Genomic DNA, 20015 nt, shown 5'->3' with positions numbered 1-20015 from the left:
TTTCTGACTCCACATGGAATTCATAGAATATTCCCTCAGATAACTGAACAAAGTCACACACTTTTAAGAGGAGAATTGAATTGAGCAAACTCAGCTTTCTACCAAGTGAAATCTGGAACTCTGTGTCTGCATGCCATGTATTGTGTTGTCCTTCTCTGTCAAAGTGTTTTCAGTTACTCTACCTGTTTTATCACTTCTCTGTTGGCATCTGGTGATTATTGGTGCCATACTAAGAACTGGAATGCATGTATGATTGAGGACTCAAGTACATATTAGACTAGAAAATCTCGTATCAGGTTTCAGTTTTATGAATATTTTGATCAATATAATTCTCAAAATATGGTAGCATTTATGTTTCATACATGTTTGACTAATTAAAATGCAGCAGAAATTTAGTTTTTAGTTTGTAAGTTAATCTGTTTCATTCCTTTTTCCTACGTTTTTATAACGGGCCTTTTGCTGTTTAATTGTAGCCAGTAGAAAGATACAGTAGATTTTGGTAGAGTTATCAAACATTAACAAGTTACATATAGCAATATATCACTCAAAACTTACTGTTAAGCATAAATTTTAAGTGTCCATTTTGTCTCGGTAGCATAATTTTGAATGATCAATTTTGACAATATTAGTGTATATATGAAACCAAATTCCTATGTCTGCTTATCAGATATAATCGAAAGATTTTTATCAATTTCAGTAGATACTAGAACAAAACAAAGATTGTTCAGCGTTTTTTGCAGGAAATCAAGTTTATGTTTAAGTAGGCATTGTCATATTAGATGCAGCATTTATTGGTGATCATAGGATAGTTTTCAACCTGCTGTTAAAAAAATTAAGCTGTTATAATTAAAGCACCCATATATGGCTATCAATTGATAATCACATGGTTGATGTGTGGTACTCTGTCATAAGGTACTTCCAGGATCTATTTCCACCCTAAAGATCAACTTTTTATTTCCTCATATTGTGTCAAAACTGTGCTTGTGAATCTGTTTTTAAATTTAAATATGTGTCAGCATATAAAATTAATGTTGCATGTTGATTATTATAGCTAGGGAGCCTCATTGCTTCACTCAGAATGGGTATTATTACATAAGGTGTGTTGTCTACCAGTATTGACCTATGACATGGAAATGCTTGCCAGTGGAACGATTATACAATTGTATTTGCATGTAGATCTGTCAACTGCTGATTGCAGGCTGTTTTCTGATCAAATCTGTTTTACAGGCTGGTGATATTACTTGTAGTTTTACATTTAGCATGCATATCTATCCAAAAGATGGTTGGTCCAGGACAAGGATATTGGTACATAGGATGTGCAGTGTTTGTGTTAAGTTATTTTAGTCACATCACTTGCAACAAAGGTCATGTCCTAAAAGGACAGGGGAAGTGCACAATACCAGCAAACATGTGAAAGAAGGACAAACAAACACCCCATTTACAACTGCAGAAACATCTGTAATTAATTTTATTTAATTATCTTGTGTGTTTTGGATAGGTGTGAATTACCAGTAATTTAAAAGTAGTGGTTAATGTGTGTAAAATCAGACTTTGTAATTTTTTATGCAAACACAGATGGGTTCATGTGGGTTGACCTCAATATATATGTACATGAAAAATTGCATCTGAGATTATTATTTAAGCATCATAAGAACTGTTATGAGTATAAATGTAGAAAAAGTGTATGTCACTAAAAGTCAAACATCTATATGTGAAACAGTTCATGAAAATAATTCAGCATGGGATGTCTTGCTACCTGAAGAGTGGTTAATCACTTTACTTTTAAATGGCAGTAAACAGTGCACATCGACTCTTTAATCAGGGCCATAATCGGGAAAAAATTTCATAGCTGTCATTAGAAGAAAAGTATGGTTTTGATTACAGGAGCTATGGGTTGTGAAATGGTTCTGTAGTTTAGGATTGTATTATGCCCATACAGTAATTGTGTGGAAATGATTGATCTGTCCTCGGCAATGTACATGAACTTACTTGTGTGTCCTGTTAGTGTATTTATTCTGCCTGGTGCCTACCAAAATTTTGTGTGATCCTTGAGGATGAAACAGTGTATGCCATTACAGGGATGAATTTGTCAGCTGTGGAACAGTATATGTATAGTCAGTACAAGTTAGACTAACCTGTAGCAAATAAACAATGAAAACACACTTTAACTATGGTAGTATATGAGCAAGTTATTTACTTTCAATAAATTTATATACAGATCCTGCTACAGTAAAATATCTTAGCTCCTGCACTGCAATCTATACATGTACCCAAAGTTATGTCAATAGATGGTAGTAAAGATACTAAAGAAATCACATTGGTTTTACTGTTATGTGGGGCGTTAACAATTCATGATTGACAAATCAAGTAGTGGTATTGACATAGGCACCATGGTAGTGATATAGATGGATGTAGATTCCCTGTAGCTTTTACCTCAATGAAGGTAAATTCATATTTGTGATATGATGTGAAATTATCCGACATTTTGTTGAATAATGTTCTGGCTATTCAAGCAACCTACAAAGCTCAAAACAGAATAACTTTGATGTATAATTCATGACCATTGAATTCTGTGTGGTGTTATAATTGGTATCTGCCAGAGAACAGAGTTTTGATTTTAATAATTCTCAGCACATTGAAATTATTAATAATTTACAGCACATTGAAATCATAGACTGTCTCGTTTCTACTGTCTGTATTGAATTAATGTTTGCAGTGAACGGACATTTATGATTGTATGGTTTTCAACTGTAGGTGCAGTTTTGATATTTTATAGTACATGTATATATTTCTTCTGTGTTTCAATAAAGCTTGGTCACTGGGTAAGCTCAGTTACATTTGAAAGTGGGACACAGGCTGTGAAAAGACTCTGTGAATGCCGTCTGCATTCCCCTTATTCATCCCCTGCAGCTCCACAGAATAATTTAGTTACATTCAAAAATTTCATTCAGTGTGTACTGTGTCAACTATAGTTTTAGTCATCAGAATGATGTAGTAAACCGACACATGTCCAGAAAGCATCTGAAAGTAGAATGCCTTTGCTCAAGTTGTTTTTTTTTTCAATATGTGTATCTTGTTACGTGTTATGGGTAGAACAAGTGCCATTATGATATCATTGATTTTCTGGTGTTTCATTTATAAATACAATTTAGGGTTTGTACCAGGAAGTTCAGAGCAGTGGAAGGTTAGGTGACCCATCTGTATCTGGTGGTCTAGGACCTCTCCTCGGTTAGGGTGTACACTATGCTTCAACTGAAACCTACTGGACTTGCTGTCTGGTGGTAAACTATTTACCTGTCGACACCACTACAACAGTGTTGATTTGTGAAACAATATAATATGTAAATTATGTATTGATGTGCTATAAGTTTAGACACTGTCAGTGGGGAAACTGCAAACGGTACAATTTTATTTGATGTACAACGTGCTTTTTAACCCTGCCTTCTTATTCCCGGACTGGGACAGTCCCTGGTGCCATTTTGTTTGTTTTAGACTAGCATTGCAGAGTAGTGTTGTTAAGGCTCATGCAATCTTTGTACGTGCTGGATTTTCACCAAGTCAAGTAGGTCTCAGTTGTTGCCACTAAATCTGTAAAAATACAAGCCATATGCCTCATTTGGAGCCATGGACAGTGTACTTCACCCTATGGACAGAGAGTGGAGGGGTTTTCATAGCCTCAATGCTTGTATCAGTATACACATGGTTTACATGTATATTAGGATGAAAAGTAAAGTCTGTTGACAGCTGATCAAGTGTTTTGTCAGAAGAGAGACATCCATCAAACTATAATCAATAGCACATGCTGCATAGTGTCTACTCTGTCTCAGTAACCAGTCATCAGGCTAAATCTCTGAGATCATTAACTGAACTTACACTTTGCATTGCACACTTTGGAGAAGAAATGGCTAAATAACATTTCCTGCAAAGTTATCCCAAATTATTTTGCAAATCCTTTTTTTCTACAGCTCTATATGTTTATCACCAATGTTGCTATGCATGATAAAATCCACTTGTAATATACACGGCATGTGGGCCCTTTTCACAGCCAGTGAGTAGAATCAAGGAGGTTCATGTATTGTGATATTGTTGACACTGTTTTTGTCGTATTTTGATTATTTATGTAATGTATTGAAATTTAGTGAACGGATTGTGAAACTTGGATTTTGAATAACCCACATGGTTTATATGGCATGTAGAAAGAGCTTTCAGCCTTGGCTTTATCGATTATGCCCGTTTCAAATGAAGTCCCAGGTGAATGTACACTACCATACTTCTACATGTAGCTGCAGAACTGTAGCTAGAGGTTTTGTCTGGGTATTTGGGTCGGACGGCAAAACCAGATTGCCATCCGACCCAAACACCCAGCAAATCCCTAGCTACAGCACTGCAACTACCATGTATATCCTGCATGTGGTCAGTCTGTTAACTTTAGCCTTGAGCGCTACACATATGTCTCCTGTGTAATTTTGTGTATTAGATGATAGTTGCAATGAAGTAATTGCTCTTTTTACCAAGATCTCCCAGGGCAAGACAGAGTTATGACATGCAATGGAATGGTCATAATTTTTGACATGAACTGAACGGAAGGATTTGTTCAGTTGAAACGCAATTCCTGTAGTTCAGATGCATTACGATCAATCATACCGGTACGATAAAGCCTCTAGTAAGCTGTTGTGGAGTAAACCAGCCCACTGCTACATGTAAAATATGAAAGCCATGATTATGAATATGAATAGGAAATGAGAAATTGGAAAATGGAGCAGCATAATAGTGTCTGTATTATGTGTATAATGTTCAGACATGTATAAAAGGAAACACTCTGCATATACTGTACTCATCTTCAGTGTATGCTGTAGGGGACAGAAAAATTGTACTTTACAATGAGAAATAGGAGAATAGCATCTTCAGACATAACATTACTTGTGAATCAAGGATCTGGTAACTGGCATCAAATGGACTCAAATGACTGATGACTTCCTGACCTTGTACCGGGGATCAGTGTCAAGGTTAAATGTTGAAGCAGATTCTTGAAGTTTGTGTTAACTTAGAATAACACCTCCTTGAAGTTGATAGGGTATCCGCCCACAATATGGATTGCGTTCCATGTTAGTGAAATTCAAGCAGGTAGAGAGGCAGGCAGGATGAACCACAAGAAGTACAAGAAAGTGTTCACGCAAACAGGATTGCTAATTTCAAGAAATGCAATCAGTCACGTCCGTCTGTTGACGATTAAATTAACTCTCACTTGTAATTGACTGTGATGGCCGTTTGATGAATGTTGTGGGTATTGCTGCAACTGCCACCCAGTATCATGGTGTGTTTGATGTGAAAAACACCCTGTATTGTGTCCTCTATTACACTGATGTATAATGTGGAAACCTTGTGTAGAGCAAAACTAACAACATGCAATAACTTGCGCTTCCGCTATAGGTATTTATCTGACATGCATTAAGTATTGGATACATATAGGGGCCCACTTTAATAGTGAAATGACAGTTCATGAGGTTTTTGTGTCAGAAGTTATTCTTGTCATTCCTGATTTTTTTTGCACAAATATTCCAGTGAATATCCCAAAGCTTTCCATATGAGTCTTCATACCCATAAGTAAAGTAGTAAATTTACATGTAGATTTGAAATGCCTTTGAAATCCACAGTTTTTTAGGGAAAATACTAAACTAGCACCATGTCAACCATACAGCTACCATTCACTCAATGGATGCAATATACAAGAGCCCATATCTGAAATATTGATGACTCCTGTAAATAGAATTGCAATATTGTTGGTACTGTTGAAATGAAAAACAAACTTTGTGAAAATGTAAATTTATACATTTAAATTGGGGTCAGGATAAAGAAGAGTCGATAGCTCAATTGCATACAATGTATCTAAAGATTAGGAACAGCTGAGTTTCAATTACATTGTTGATTTATCAATATCAGGGATTTACATACAATAGCCAGTACATGTATTTAAGCTTTTAGAGAATGGGAAACTGTAACAATGTACAATGTTAAACTGTCAGCAAGAGATAGCAAAGGGTGTTCTTAACATTTTGTATGGAAGTGCAATAGCTATGATTAAGTTACATTGCATGTAAGTGTTTACATCGATGACCATAGGAGGAAATGATGTGTTGATGGAAAAACTGCTGAGTTTGTCAGAAGTATAACACAGAGTTATTTCTGATAGTACAATGTACACACCATATGCTGTTGCTATAATCAGGACTTCACAATTGGTTTCAGGTTTCTCTGGCCAAAAATGAAATTGAAACAGGTTAACCTGCCAGGGTTGAAGTTGTCCTTAATTGCTCATTGTTTCAATTTAGTTTCCTCAGTGCGATAATTGATGTCAACTCAACTGGTGGTATTTTGTTTATTTTATCTTTTTTTGTTTTGGTTGAAATGCTGTTTTTGATTTCTGAAGATTCACAAAGAGTTGGTGGTTTTCCATCACTGAGAATGCTCAAAGTGTTACTGTAATAGTTGTGGCAATAACATCAATCCATTCACATCTCTGAAGCTACTTAATATGAAGTTTATGCACACATGTAGCGGATTTGATGTTTTCAAAATATTGGAAAGAGATGATGCAATTTAAACAGTGTTGTGAGAAGGAAGCTCTGGTTTGTTAAAAATAATGCTGAGTTTCCTAAGGATGGATACATACATTATTACTGATAGCGATGTAAATTACTTATTATACCTAGCCATCCTTGACCTTTGTTTCTCATAACAGGAAAAGTGGCTGCACTGAATATTGTTATCAAAAGTTTTCTATTTACGTACCAAACTGCCCAAAGCAAATCCAGGGTACGTCCAAACTTCCAAGGTAGGTTAAGCAAGTTACAGTGGAGCAACTTCCACGAAAGATATTTCCTGAAATGAGTTCAGAGGATGTTTATGTAAAATTACCCTGTAGATTTGTCAACAGTACAGATTTCTTTACATTTCTTTACAAAAGAGTCACTACAGTTGTTCTCGATGTGTTTGGGTTTATCAACATCTATCAATATATGTCTGTTTACTGACTTGGATGATAAGTTGTTAATAGAAGGTCAGTGAATACTTTATGTAGATTAGCTCCTGTAATGTGTTCTGCCTAGTACAGTATGTGTTCATACTACGGTAATGCCCATAATATCTTGATTTCGATTATCACCTATACTGAATCAAGGCAGTGGCCTTTATAATGCTGCAATTATATACATTTGAAGATTATTACAGAGGGCACTGAGAGTTCAACTGTTCTTAATGTGTGGTACACGGTTTGGAGTAGCACTTGGGCTGATAGTTAGATTTATGGACTGTCTGGGGCAATCTGCCTACATGTGCAGTTCATCAGAAAAACTTACATGCGGGCATAGTGAATGTACTGCAGTGGTTCTTTTCACTTTTATATGATCTCTGACTCAAGAAGATTGTGCAAGACCTCACTGAGTTGCTGACTGTAGTGGTACGTGTATTTTTACTTGTAGATTGGTGATGCGCTGGATGAGGCCCACATTAAGCCTTGACTGAATGAAACACTTGAAATGAAGTGATTAGATGGGTTTCATTGTCCTCAGTGACATTGTATTCAAGTAATGTAGTTTGTAAAATTGCCTTGCCCCATGTAGAGAGAGAAAGAAAGGTCTTTTAATATAGAGACAGTGAATGATACTGGTATCTCTCTGTGTATTGTAAGTTTTGTCCAACAATCCTAGTACATCATTGCAAATTGTATAAATTACGTGTAGCAGTTGATAGAAGTTTGTTGAATGAAAATTTTGCCACAGCGGTATACTTCCACCAAGAAAAGTTACTAAAACTTCAATTTTCATGGAAATTTACGTACAGTAATGTGGCATTGCATTGTATGGTTTAGGTATTCTTGGTGTGTGGTAGTTGTTATAAGTCTGCTGGATGACTATTGTGATTGTGTAAAAGCATCCCGATGAGGCAGGTATTAAATCTGATGGGAAAGTCAAGCTTGAAGTAGAATTATCACAGAATGAGTTCTTTGTTTACAATAAAGTGATTTTGTCCATTGTTCCCAGTCCAGTAGATGGAACTGACGTGTAATCTCCTTCCTCCTCTGCCAACTTTCAAAAAGTTCTCATGAAAGTTTTAGTCCATTTGACAAATTATAACATGGTTATAAGTGGTTAACCCTATCCACAGAGGACACAGACATACAAAAACCTGGTGTATTTTACAGAATCTGTTTATCGTTATGAGGGCAGCTCATCTTAACCAATGCATGAACTGTATGTAACAGTAGTATACTATAGTAGTACAGTTCAGTAACCCAGTTTCTTGTCATCCATATACTTGACTTCGGGGCGCGCATGGGCTCATAAATTCTACCGGAGACGGCTGTCAGTGGCCACAAGCACGCCGTCAGTATCACATATATCATACAGTAAACAAGACTCACCAGTGGGTACCCTTGATGGTCCCCAGACGGAGCTGCTGATGTGAAATGATTTGTCCCAGCCTTGAAGATGTAAATAAGATTGATGTGTCAGCCATGTTTTCAGGTTTTCACATCAATGGCTATTATAATGGATCACTCCCAATGATATGGTGTATCTTGAATAATTCTCAATCTGTGATTAGTACATTTTTAGCGTGATACAGAGTACATACTGTATAAAAAACTAAGTTGTTTGATTTACAAGTGAACAATATCCTCTTTAGTCTGTAGATGAAGATGATCAGTTTAACAAGTACTGATGCTCTTGTGAGAGAGAGAGAGAGAGAGAGAGAGAGAGAGAGAGAGAGAGAGAGAGACAGACAGACAGACAGACAGAGTATGTGTGTGTGTATATGTGTGTGTACCATTTCCTATGTTTACTTATGTTTTGAAATGTTTATTCACAAAATGTACATATATGTTTTAATACATTTTCAGTGGTAGATCCATGTTGAATCATTCAAGATTGTCTCTTGTACTGCTGTTGAGCTCTCTCTTTTACTCACACAGTGAGTACTGTATGTCAAATAATAGGCTGATTGATTTACAGTTTCTGCATATGGCTGCTATCCTCATTTGCTGGAAATCTGAAAAGACCAGAAAAAATTAGATTTCCATGGAATCTATGTGCAAGGACTGGAGTGTAAGTCAGACCTGAAACACAGAGATGATGATCTGTGTATGAACTTTTAAGTTTTGAACAAAACTCAATAAATGTCAGGACACATACATATATCGTAAATCCTCTCATGGCCTTCTCTGATTTTGTTATAAAAATTCCCCTTGAAAAAATTGACAAATAAAAAGTTGTCTTGTGGCTCAGTAGTTTTGATATATTCATCACACTGGTACAGAAACTGAGTAATACATGTGTGTGTGTTCTGATAACTTTCACCAAAGTGATATTGTTACACACATGTTTTCTGCTTACAGTATCTCCAAAAATATTTCAAATTGAAGTTATGAAAAACTAATAATCTTTAACTTTCAGCCTATATAATTTTAGCAATATTTCAAAAAAAACTATGCACATTCATGGCATTGGTGAGCATTGAACAGATGCATGAAAATGACCCAGTCCACTTGACCTTGGGAGAGACGGTTGAGATTGTAAGTTCATCAAACTCAGGCGTACTTTGCAACAAACTCCAACCTTGTCATCCAGAACTACCGGTATATATACAACCCCTTGGAGCAAGGAATGACAATGACCGGCAGCTGCAGTATTTGTACAACACTGGACGCAGCTTAGTATCTGTCAGTAAATGTTATACCAAGCGAAATGAATGTATTGATGGGCAAATTAGATTCCAAGTGGTTGTCATCAGCATGATAGATGATAATTTGGAGAAATTATTCTTTGGAAAAAATGTGAATTTCTTGGAGAAAAACAAGGGTCTGTATTTCAGCATATGTCATTTACATCCCTGGGTCTTTTGCTCGCAGGAACATACATGTGCACAATGTCAGGCTCAATTGTGTGTACAATATAAATCGACTACCTTGGAGAAACTCCCTTGGTAGTTAACCATGTGCAGAAATGACAGTCTTATTCCCAATAAAGGGTTTGTATCTAGATTACCATTGCAGTGGTGTGTGTGTGTGTGTGTGTGTGTGTGTGTGTGTGTGGTGTGTGTGTGTGTGTGTGTGTGTGTGTGTGTACTCTCCACTGTGAATGGGTGATTGAATCTGTTGCTGCCGGCAAGATGGCGATTGTTCACATGATAGTCTCTGTGGCTTTCATCAGCAGCATACATGTACCTTCTGAAGAAGGCAAATTTAATTTGTCAGTCAAAACATACATGGTTGCCAATATGGGTATTTATTCATTGTTTATATGTTCACTCATGTATTCCTCAAGTCTGAAGTAAAGTCATGAGATGAGCATTCTTAAATGATGTTATGGAGTTTGCATGTTCTTTTAGAACTTAGAGCATAAACTAATTGAAAACATAACTTTAGTTTGTATACGCAAATTATACTTGTTTTTCACAGTAACATGGTGAAATTCTTAGAACTTCCAATAAAACCTTAATGTCAAATGATGATGACATCAGTTCTTGAGAAATGGGCGAGGTTTATTCCATGCTGCGAGATGTCTGCGAGGCACTTACAGTGTCCACCCCATGTATGCAAGTGTTTGACCCTAGTCTGGGCAGCTTACACATGGTGCACTGCAGTAAGTGTAAATTGGCCTCACCTTAGTTTCCATGGTGTAGTGAGACCCATGTAACCAGAGGATTTATTATCAGCAACATGGCTGATGAACTGGATGGTACACACTGTAGGTGTGTCCTGTGTAATCAAGCGACTGTTCATTGATCTTTATGAAAATTACGTGTCAAGGTTTATTTGAAAGATTGGCTGAATAGAACAATTGTATTACATCATAAAAATGCTAAATTTAGAATTGCCAAGATTAGATTTGATATGTTCTGATGAACATTATACCATCACCCAGTAAATCAAAATGTTAGTTAACATATACCTCATGTTAATCATTGCATGTAAAAGATGCTTAAATTGTGTAAGCAATTCCTCACCAGGTACTGAACTTTACATAACATCTTTCAGTATTTAACCATAAAATCCCTTCGATACAAAATCCATCTATTAACCCAGTTCATAGCTTTCTTTAATTTGACCTCAGTTCATCAAAACTAGGTTTCTTTCTTACAAGTTACACGTCTGTCTTATCACAGTGTTGAATTAGTCTCGTAACCAAACTATGTAAACACCAGCTGACACATGACTGTGGTTTTTCGTGCTGATTAAAATTCTTTTAACATCTCTTGATTGTGCCAATTTGACCTTTGAACTCCTACTTTGCATAACCTGCACTCCACTTTCATTTGGATGCCTGTATAAGACACTGAAGGCTGGCTCCGTTTTGACGGGAAAAATCACTTGAAGAGTAGTCTGCCATTTTTGTGGAAAAAGGTTATTTTTTGAATTCATATGTGTCCCTAAGGCAAAGTATTTGGCAAATTACTGAGCTGTAAGGCAATTGAAAATGCAATCTTACCATTGAGTTTTACATCCTCAATGCCTCAGGCAGGGCACTTTACTTTTACTGACGTGGCTGTCATTCGGAATTATGAAAACCCATTTTGAAAACCGCTGTTTTGGATGAGAAGAAATGAGACGACACGTGAAATTGGTAGCACATTGAGTGCTGCGTATAATTGCATTCATTTTAACTTCATCACTGACATTGCATCACAGGGATGTATAAATTGTATTCAGTATGCCAAGCCTTCAACATCATTGTGTGCAAAGAAATATAGTCAAGCATTTTCAAACTAGTTTTTGATGATGACATTCAAAGTCCTGTATACTTTCATCTTGAATCGTAGTAGTTTTTTGATTTGTGAATTTTCAAACTTGAATGATTGTGGTTTCATTGCATAGAATTCAGAAATAATTCAGGTGAAAAAGCAAATCTCTTTGTATACAATCGGTAACATCTCCAACAGTGGAAGTAATTGCTGTTGTAGTTTTGCTGCTTCAAATTGTAATTCTTTGAACTGTTGTCATGTAGGCTTGCAGTAGTTGAGAAATTTTCAAAGAACTTGGAAAATGTTCAACTGGCTGCCAGGGACAATAGCTTATTGCATTTGATAATATTTTGCACTTTTCACAAAAGAGGTTTGTTTTCTTGTTCCTCCCTGGAGGATCGATGTTTAATTAATTAAATGCAGTGATCAGCCTCACCAATACAGCCCTCTTTGTACAATTTGGAATGGTACTGTTGACAAATGAATTTTTGGTCCGGACTGAAATTTATGGGTCAACAATAACATTAGACTTTACATACAAAATACAGGCTGTGTTCACATGTTGATCACCAGGCAGGATGTGGTCAGAATTCTGGGAGTAGAACAAGAAATTGTCCTCTACAAACAGAACAAATGAAGCTGTAAATCAGAGATAGGTTTCCTTGTGAATTTGTGTGTTTCTTTATCACTTGCTCTGTTATTTTATGTTTCTATAATTATTTGCCAGTATATTGTACTTTGTCGGGTTCAAACAACTGTCCAACGTGACAATGTTGATCAGTATTATAGGTACATGCTTGTTGATAATAATTTTTAAAGGTTTTTTATAAATAATGCATTCCACAAGCATTGGACGCTGCTCCCAATTTATCAGCAAAAAATTTTATTAGTTGTTTTAATTGGAAATTTCAATGTACATGTAACTACCATAGTCAGTTGTGAAAATGATCATGCAAATTTATGCAAATAGCAATTCATTCTTCTTTGATATAATCCTTCCCTAAAGGGGTGTTTTTCTAGAATTATATCCTTGGATTGGCCAACATAAGATTTTAACTGTCTTCCAATCTATTTTTATGGACTCTTTTACATAAATTTATTTTCTTCGTAATACGTACATGTATACAATCTTGTTTAGTAAGTTCCATGAGCTTGTACATGTAGACTTGGTTGTCCTGTTCTTCCTTGAAAATGAAACGTGTATAAATACTGCAGCATTGACTGAGGAAAGTATGTGAAGTATACCGGTGTAACATATATATGACATGTTTGTTAGTTCATTAAAATCACAAATATTCCATCATGGTTTCTGAAATAAATAATCTTCTAAATTGATCACTGGTCAGGAATGGTTTACCCCACCTTATTTATTTATTTATTTATTTATTTATTTACCTTGCCTTAATACAGTGTTTGTTTGCAATGAAAACAGAATGTTTATAGGCGGTCATCAGATGGGAATCAATTTATCGCACTCTGCAAGCGGTTGGGAATGTGCAGAACCTGTGAGCAATAGGTGTAGCTGACAGAGCTATGGTCAAGGACGGTAGTCTCTCTATGCATTGATGATGAAATAAGTCATATGACATTTGCCAATGACCAATGGTATCACTGCAGTCTGGATGGATTGCAAAAAGCATTTATTTTGACACATGTGGATGACCCTGTCATGACCCTAAGAAAATATAAACAAAATTTCTGTCTCACTGCTGGCTCTGTCTTGGCATTTTCATTCCACATCATGGGGGGGGGGGGGGGGGGGGGTTGTCATAATAAGGCAAATTAGATAGATGATTATATTTCTATAGCCTGTATTGATGAGATTTTGAGTTATGTCACTTGGCTGCATAAAGGCATCGTATATCAAAACTCCCAAATAAGACACCGGTAAAAAATAAGCCATGATGCCACTTTAAGTGACAAGGCTTGTACTGTGGTACAATGATTGATAACTTTACTGAATGAAGTGTCACACTACATATGCAGTCAGAAATTTCAAATTTACTCAGCCAACTTAATGGACACACATGTATTTGAGATGGTGAAATATGGAATATTTGCATTTTCTGTCTATTTGAACAGAAAATGTAGTGGTTTGATATTTGCTATTACGCTGTAATCTGTGTTAAAAGACACCCACTTAGAAAGCTTATTAGGAATTCTTGCTATATACTCTTTTGGTCTGCACTTGTAATTTGCTTTTATAAATACTGTTAAAGCACACACCCTTGTTGTAGGGTCTATGGTGAAAGGTTTGACACAGACACACAGCCATCTGTTTTGACCCAGTGACCTACAAACATGAATCCAGGGGTTATTTCACCATTTGGCATTCATGTGATTCTGGTCAAGCCATGTGCTATTCACTTACATTACGCCACAGTGAATTTGAAATGTAGTGTGTTTACACTGTCTGCATTCTTAGAGACGGCTGCACGTCTTATTCATATTAATTACCAGTTCACACCCACAACACATCATTGGTAATACGCATCCATTCTTAGAAATGGAAAAACAGGCAATCCTGTATAAAAACGTGTTTTCAATGCATTTTAATATTTTTTTTTGGCAAATCTAAAAATTGCACAAACTGAGATGGCCATTGGACAATGAATTATTAGCATGTATTAGCTGTCAACAACATAAACCATGGCAGCCAGATGTTCATTACTTTTCAGTGCCCTTTGACCCTTATTTTCACATTTATTGTATCATCCATAAAATCATTTCAATCTGTTCTGTCATACTATGCATCACAATGTACAAGGGCAGTAGCTGTAACTTTTATTTTTTCACTATTTTCGTTTTCCCAAAACATGTTGAAACGCCTACTATTCATTGCAGTATGTGTGTAAACTACACCGTTATTGTTTACATTTGAATTTTTGTCTTGACTGAAATACACTCATCAACAACAACAATGAAGTCTGCACATGTACAGGCTGAGTTGACTATCTGATGAATACTGAGCTGTATCTCAACATGCTTTGGGTAGAAGAACAAGAAACTGTGAGTATCATATACTGTATAAAACAAAAATAGTGTCAAATGCATCAAAAGTTGCACCTATCCCTTCAACTCAATGCCTATAAATAAAAATGCATAGTTTGAAACGAAGCATTTAAAGTTACATAGTAGCCCCTATGTGGTCATTGCTTAGGGTCCATGGGATTGTTCAGTACATTTTCAAGTACATTATGCATACCAATAGTCATGGAAAGAACATGACATGACCTTGTGCAGTCTCGACCCTTTATCTCAATTTTCACATGCAGAAAATTCCATTCATGCAACTTAAACTGTGGAATTTTAATGAATTTTGATGAATAAACTGTACCAGTGTTGGGGTGAGAACTGCTCTTTTGAAAAACTGTCACAGTATTAAACTGTTGAATTGTGCATGGCTGACAACTGTCATGAAACACTGAAAGGCAACTCTTCTGCGTGGGAGTGTCATATCATTTGTATCTTGGCAGGGAGTGTTGCATAACTCAGGCACACTGTTTACCTGGTTGTTACCTGTTTTATCAAAGCTCCCAGAGCAAAACTGAGTCTGTTCAATTGACAGACCCTCAGTACAACAAAAATCCATGGGTGTTCTCACGACCGCAGAGTTACCACACAAATCGCAAACACCATTTCTATCAAATACAAATTCTATACAATGGACGCTATTGAAAAAGAATTTGTGGAACATCATAACAATGGTAATCGTCACTGCTGCTGTAATCTGATTCATGATTATTGTACATTGTACAGATATGATTATGTGCTGTATTTAGGGTGTGTTTCATCTTTTTGTGTTTGAGTTCAATGATACGTACTGCATCTCCCATCCAGTGTCCATTTTTGATGGACTTTTTCTGTAATTAATTCTGAAAATTAACAGTGCATGGATATTCACATTGTGATGGCCATCTGTAATTTTCAAAAATTCTGAATGAACAGAAAACAAGAAACAGTAAGTGTTAGAATGTGCACTATCATATCAACATCCATGATTTGTACCGGTAGAGAGGTGCATAGTATATTGAAGTCTGGCACTTAGCACAAACTAGTGTGTTAAATTATTGTTTCCATTAGGTCTTCTGAAATGGCATAAGTGAGATGCTGCTTCGAGAATTTGAAAGAGACTTTAAATCCAGACACTGATAAAACTAATCCAGTTATACATGTATGTGTAGTTTCATATTGCTAAGTGTCTATGATTACTTCAGTAATACAGCACTTACATGTGCCTTTTTGAATTCTAGTGAGTGATGTTTTTCTATAATCCGACAGACGGACCAGCCTGAAAATCTGCTGCTAAAAATGGTGAGGTTAAAAATAGCAGGCAAGGAGCAGTGTTGTCGGCTATAGCAGATCCAGTACAAATACAGAAAATTGACCCTGGTTGAAAGGGAGAAGTTGTAACTATATAATAGACTCATCTCAGATATCAAGCTTTGTTCTGCAAAATGTAAATATCAAAATAAAGAAGATGATTGTGGACAGTATTTGTTAATGAAGTGACATCATGTTGATCATTGATGTCAGACTGTTGTATACATACATAATTAATGTGCCAGACACAGAACATACATACATGTAGAACATACATGTGTAACTCAAGGTCAGGTTTTGTGATTACTGTAAACTATCACAGTGTGTTTTGACTTTGCAATTGAAAATATGTGTGTTTGTTTTAGAGTTCTGTAAATAGTTCCCATCAAAGCCTAGGAGAACTTTTGTGAAGTGTTTATACCAATGTGACATAAGTATTGCAAGTGTTGTGCTGGCCGGTGTTGTTACATGATCACAATGTTTCGTGGCCAGTCGTATCAATTTCATCCATGGGGATTGAACATAATCACTTTACTACATACAACATGTACAATGCACTGTGTGCTGAGCCTGTGGTCATCATAGTGTATCATGGAAGAAATTCAGGGTTAATTTGAGACATGCGATAAAAAAAAGCACAAAGCAATAAACAAACAGTAAACTTTCAGTAAGTACTTTGTTTATTGAAGTTTCTTATCAAAGCCCCAGGACACATTGCTTGTAAAAACTTGGTGATCAGGGCAAATTTAACTTGATCACTGTATTATAACCTTCTTGATTGGGTCAGCATTTTACTATTGGAAAGTTAGGCATATATCAAATTTCATTTTGCTGCATAATCCGTGTTGAAGTCATCAATCCTCTTTCCAGGTTGAAATCATGGAAAATAACAATGATTTAATATACGATATGTTCTCTATCCCTACACTGGATCCCCTTAGCCACATGTTGGGAAATTAGGCCGCGTTCAAAAAAAATGGTGAGGGCGGGGGGGCTGGAGGAATCGTGATTGAAATCTTATTTTTTTTTCAGATCCCCCCTCGATACCCTCAAAAATTTTCAAGTCCCCCCCCTCAATACCCTCAAAAATTTTCAAGTCCCCCCCCACAATTACCATATAGCCGCATATTTGTTCGGAAACACGCAGAGTAAAAAAAAACATGTAATGTGTCGTTCTGCACGCAAATGTTCAACACTACCTCTTATCAGCAGGTTGTAGAGCCATATACCTAGGGAAGTTCTTAAATTGATTCATTTTTAAATGCATCAGTGAACTTTTTGGATTTCTCAGTCTAAGCCGACTTGAGTTTATCCAACTCCGGCCAGTTCAATGGCACCAGCTGAAAAGCACACAAAATGACAATCATGAGAGAGTATGAAAATTGTGTATTCCTAGCTACGTTTAACCAAATTGTGAAAAAATGAGCACAGTGACCTACTGAAAATTTTTTTTCAAAAGTACAAGACATACAACTCAGATGCCACTTATAAATGTTTTACAAAATTGACAATACTGGAAGGTTAAAATATTCCATGAAATTAATGTTTTAATCTCAGAAATTTTGGGTGTAATAATGGCAAATTTGATAAAAAATAAAAGATTCCATTTAGTCACACATTTTTCCCTTTAAATTAGAGTCTTTACTGTTTAAAGTTTTACTTTTGTGTTATTGGTACAATGAGATGTGAAAATTTCATTCACTGCATGAACTTGAAATGAATGGTTTTATATATTGATTTTAAGTGATTTTAGAAAAACTGACTTGTCATCGTACATTTGTATATGATCAAGTATGGTGACCCCATCTTTTTTCTCTAATATTTGATTGTTCTCATATGCCAGAATTCAAAATCCATGGTAACTGTTAGTCCCCTAGTCTTCTATGTGTTGCTCTCTGGCTGGATCTTGTGTACAAGTAGATGTATGTTTCACTGTCAATTGAGTGTCCTATGACCGAAACTCTTCTTAAACTACATCAGAGTCAGAGCTACATGTATCACTGTCACTGCCAGTATGTAGTAGCAGGGCAGTAGTTGTATTAACTTTTTATTTTGACAATATTTTTGTTCAGTTTATACAATTGTGTTCTTGTTCTATCCCTACAGAATGTTGAGCTATCCAGTATTCAGCTTGCCAACACAGCCTACATGTACCGTGCATTTGCATCATTCAATTATCACCAATATTTAGACAAACGGGCTTTGTTGAAAAACTGAATATTGTGTTTTTCAGCAGCATGCTGTAGAGAGACACCAAGAAACTGTGTTTGATAAATTGCATAGAAATGTTGAAAAATTATCAACAGTTGTAGCTCCTGCCCCATTACAAGGCCAACTTGTTCTACGAAAATTAATGACATTCATACATTTTTAGACTTTTTCGAGATTAAAGACATAAAATGAGACAAAGCAGTTCTAGGTTTTGTTTAATTATTACTAACATTAGAACCATTGGCCGACATCAAAATGTTGGGAGTCAAAATATTTTCAGGTCCCCCCCCTATAGGCAGAGCAAAACTTTCAAGTCCCCCCCCTCGACTACCCAAAAATTTTCGAATCCCCCCCCTGAATTCCTCCAGCCCCCCCCCTCACCACTTTTTTTGAACGCGGCCTTAATTAAACAGTTCCAAATGTTTGGTCGGAAGTGTGTCCAACCATGTGACATTGTTTTATGTGTAAACAGTTATTGTTTATTGAGCTTCAGTGGAGGATGTGTCTGTACCGCACAGCAAATACAAAGTTTCACTTCACCAGAATGTGTGTGATGTTGATCCTATAGGCCCTGATGGGTTCTTTCTAGTTCCACAATGTTCACAAAATGCAATCTTTTGTGCAGGAGTTGTATACGTAATATCCTTGTTTTTTGGTGTTTTCTTTTTCCCTTTCAGGGATATGTACGTTGGTTTGATAATGTCTTTTACACAAATACATTATGAATGTGTTTTCTCAAAATAGTAAATGTTAGTAACTTTTTGGATAAAACAGTCACAACATATAAAGTGTACCATGTACAAAATGTTGAAAGGGAGGTTCTGACATTTTGGATCAATTTAAAGTCATTGCTGTGGGGGAGATATTTGTATAGCCACAATGGTAACATATTGCAGTGTAGAGAGCAATAAAAATAATTGAAATATTAATGTCATATGGGTTATTATATGGTAAAATATTTCCGTAATGAGCTGTTGCATGGTTTCATTGAACTCATTTGAAAGATTGCAGCTGTATGTCGTCAAGTGTGTGTACCATAGATCAATATGAAACACTGTTTTGACGTGATTCCATTTTGATTCATTCTTCTGTGTCACCTAGAAGGCAGACACAGGTGCAGTTTAACCCGTTCACCGCCATGGTTTAGCCCACTCCCATTGTTTTTCATTGGTGAAGGTGAACCTGTTTACTGGAAAATGGGGTGGACAGGTTACAGTAAAAGAATCAACAAGCTTATCATATTTCTTTGAAGACACTCTGATTTTAAAGAGACAAAGTGGATGAGTTTTGTTGATTTTGTATTAATATGTCACGAATAATGTAAACATGTCAAAACTTTTGAAAATGTTCAATTATCACACATGAGCATCAAGTATGGCATTTCTGTGCCTGTAAACCATGTTTCCAGGATGTATAGTGTATATATCTGATTGATACCAGAGTTTGAAATCAAAATTGCTGTCTTCAGCTAGCAGGGCTGAATGTATGTTCAGTCCAAGATACTTTCAATGTGTATCGAGGTGCCTATCACTAAACTGATCTCTTAACAAAGAAAATAATTACATCAATAATGTCAAAAGGTGATTATTTTACCCCTTTAATACTGTTGATGTGTTTGGATCACATCATACCGCCATCTTTGATAAAGCTCCAGTGGCTATAACTGTGAAACATTTCATGTAACTTTTGTTCCGTTTGTTAAATAGTTTCTTTTTCTGCTCCCTAAATCATGTCAAAATGAACCA

The 20015-nt window shown here is 36.1% G+C and overlaps 1 protein-coding gene across 3 annotated transcripts in view; it reads left to right on the top strand.

Annotated features, from left to right (window-relative positions):
* LOC139140994 (rho GTPase-activating protein 15-like) overlaps positions 1-20015 on the top strand; it is a 67848-nt gene that overhangs the window by 2200 nt on the left and 45633 nt on the right. The window lies entirely within an intron of this gene.

This window comes from Ptychodera flava, chromosome 9 (assembly GCF_041260155.1).
Source record: "Ptychodera flava strain L36383 chromosome 9, AS_Pfla_20210202, whole genome shotgun sequence".
In the NCBI taxonomy this organism is placed as follows: domain Eukaryota; kingdom Metazoa; phylum Hemichordata; class Enteropneusta; family Ptychoderidae; genus Ptychodera; species Ptychodera flava.
This window is presented reverse-complemented; position numbering and strand designations above follow the sequence as displayed.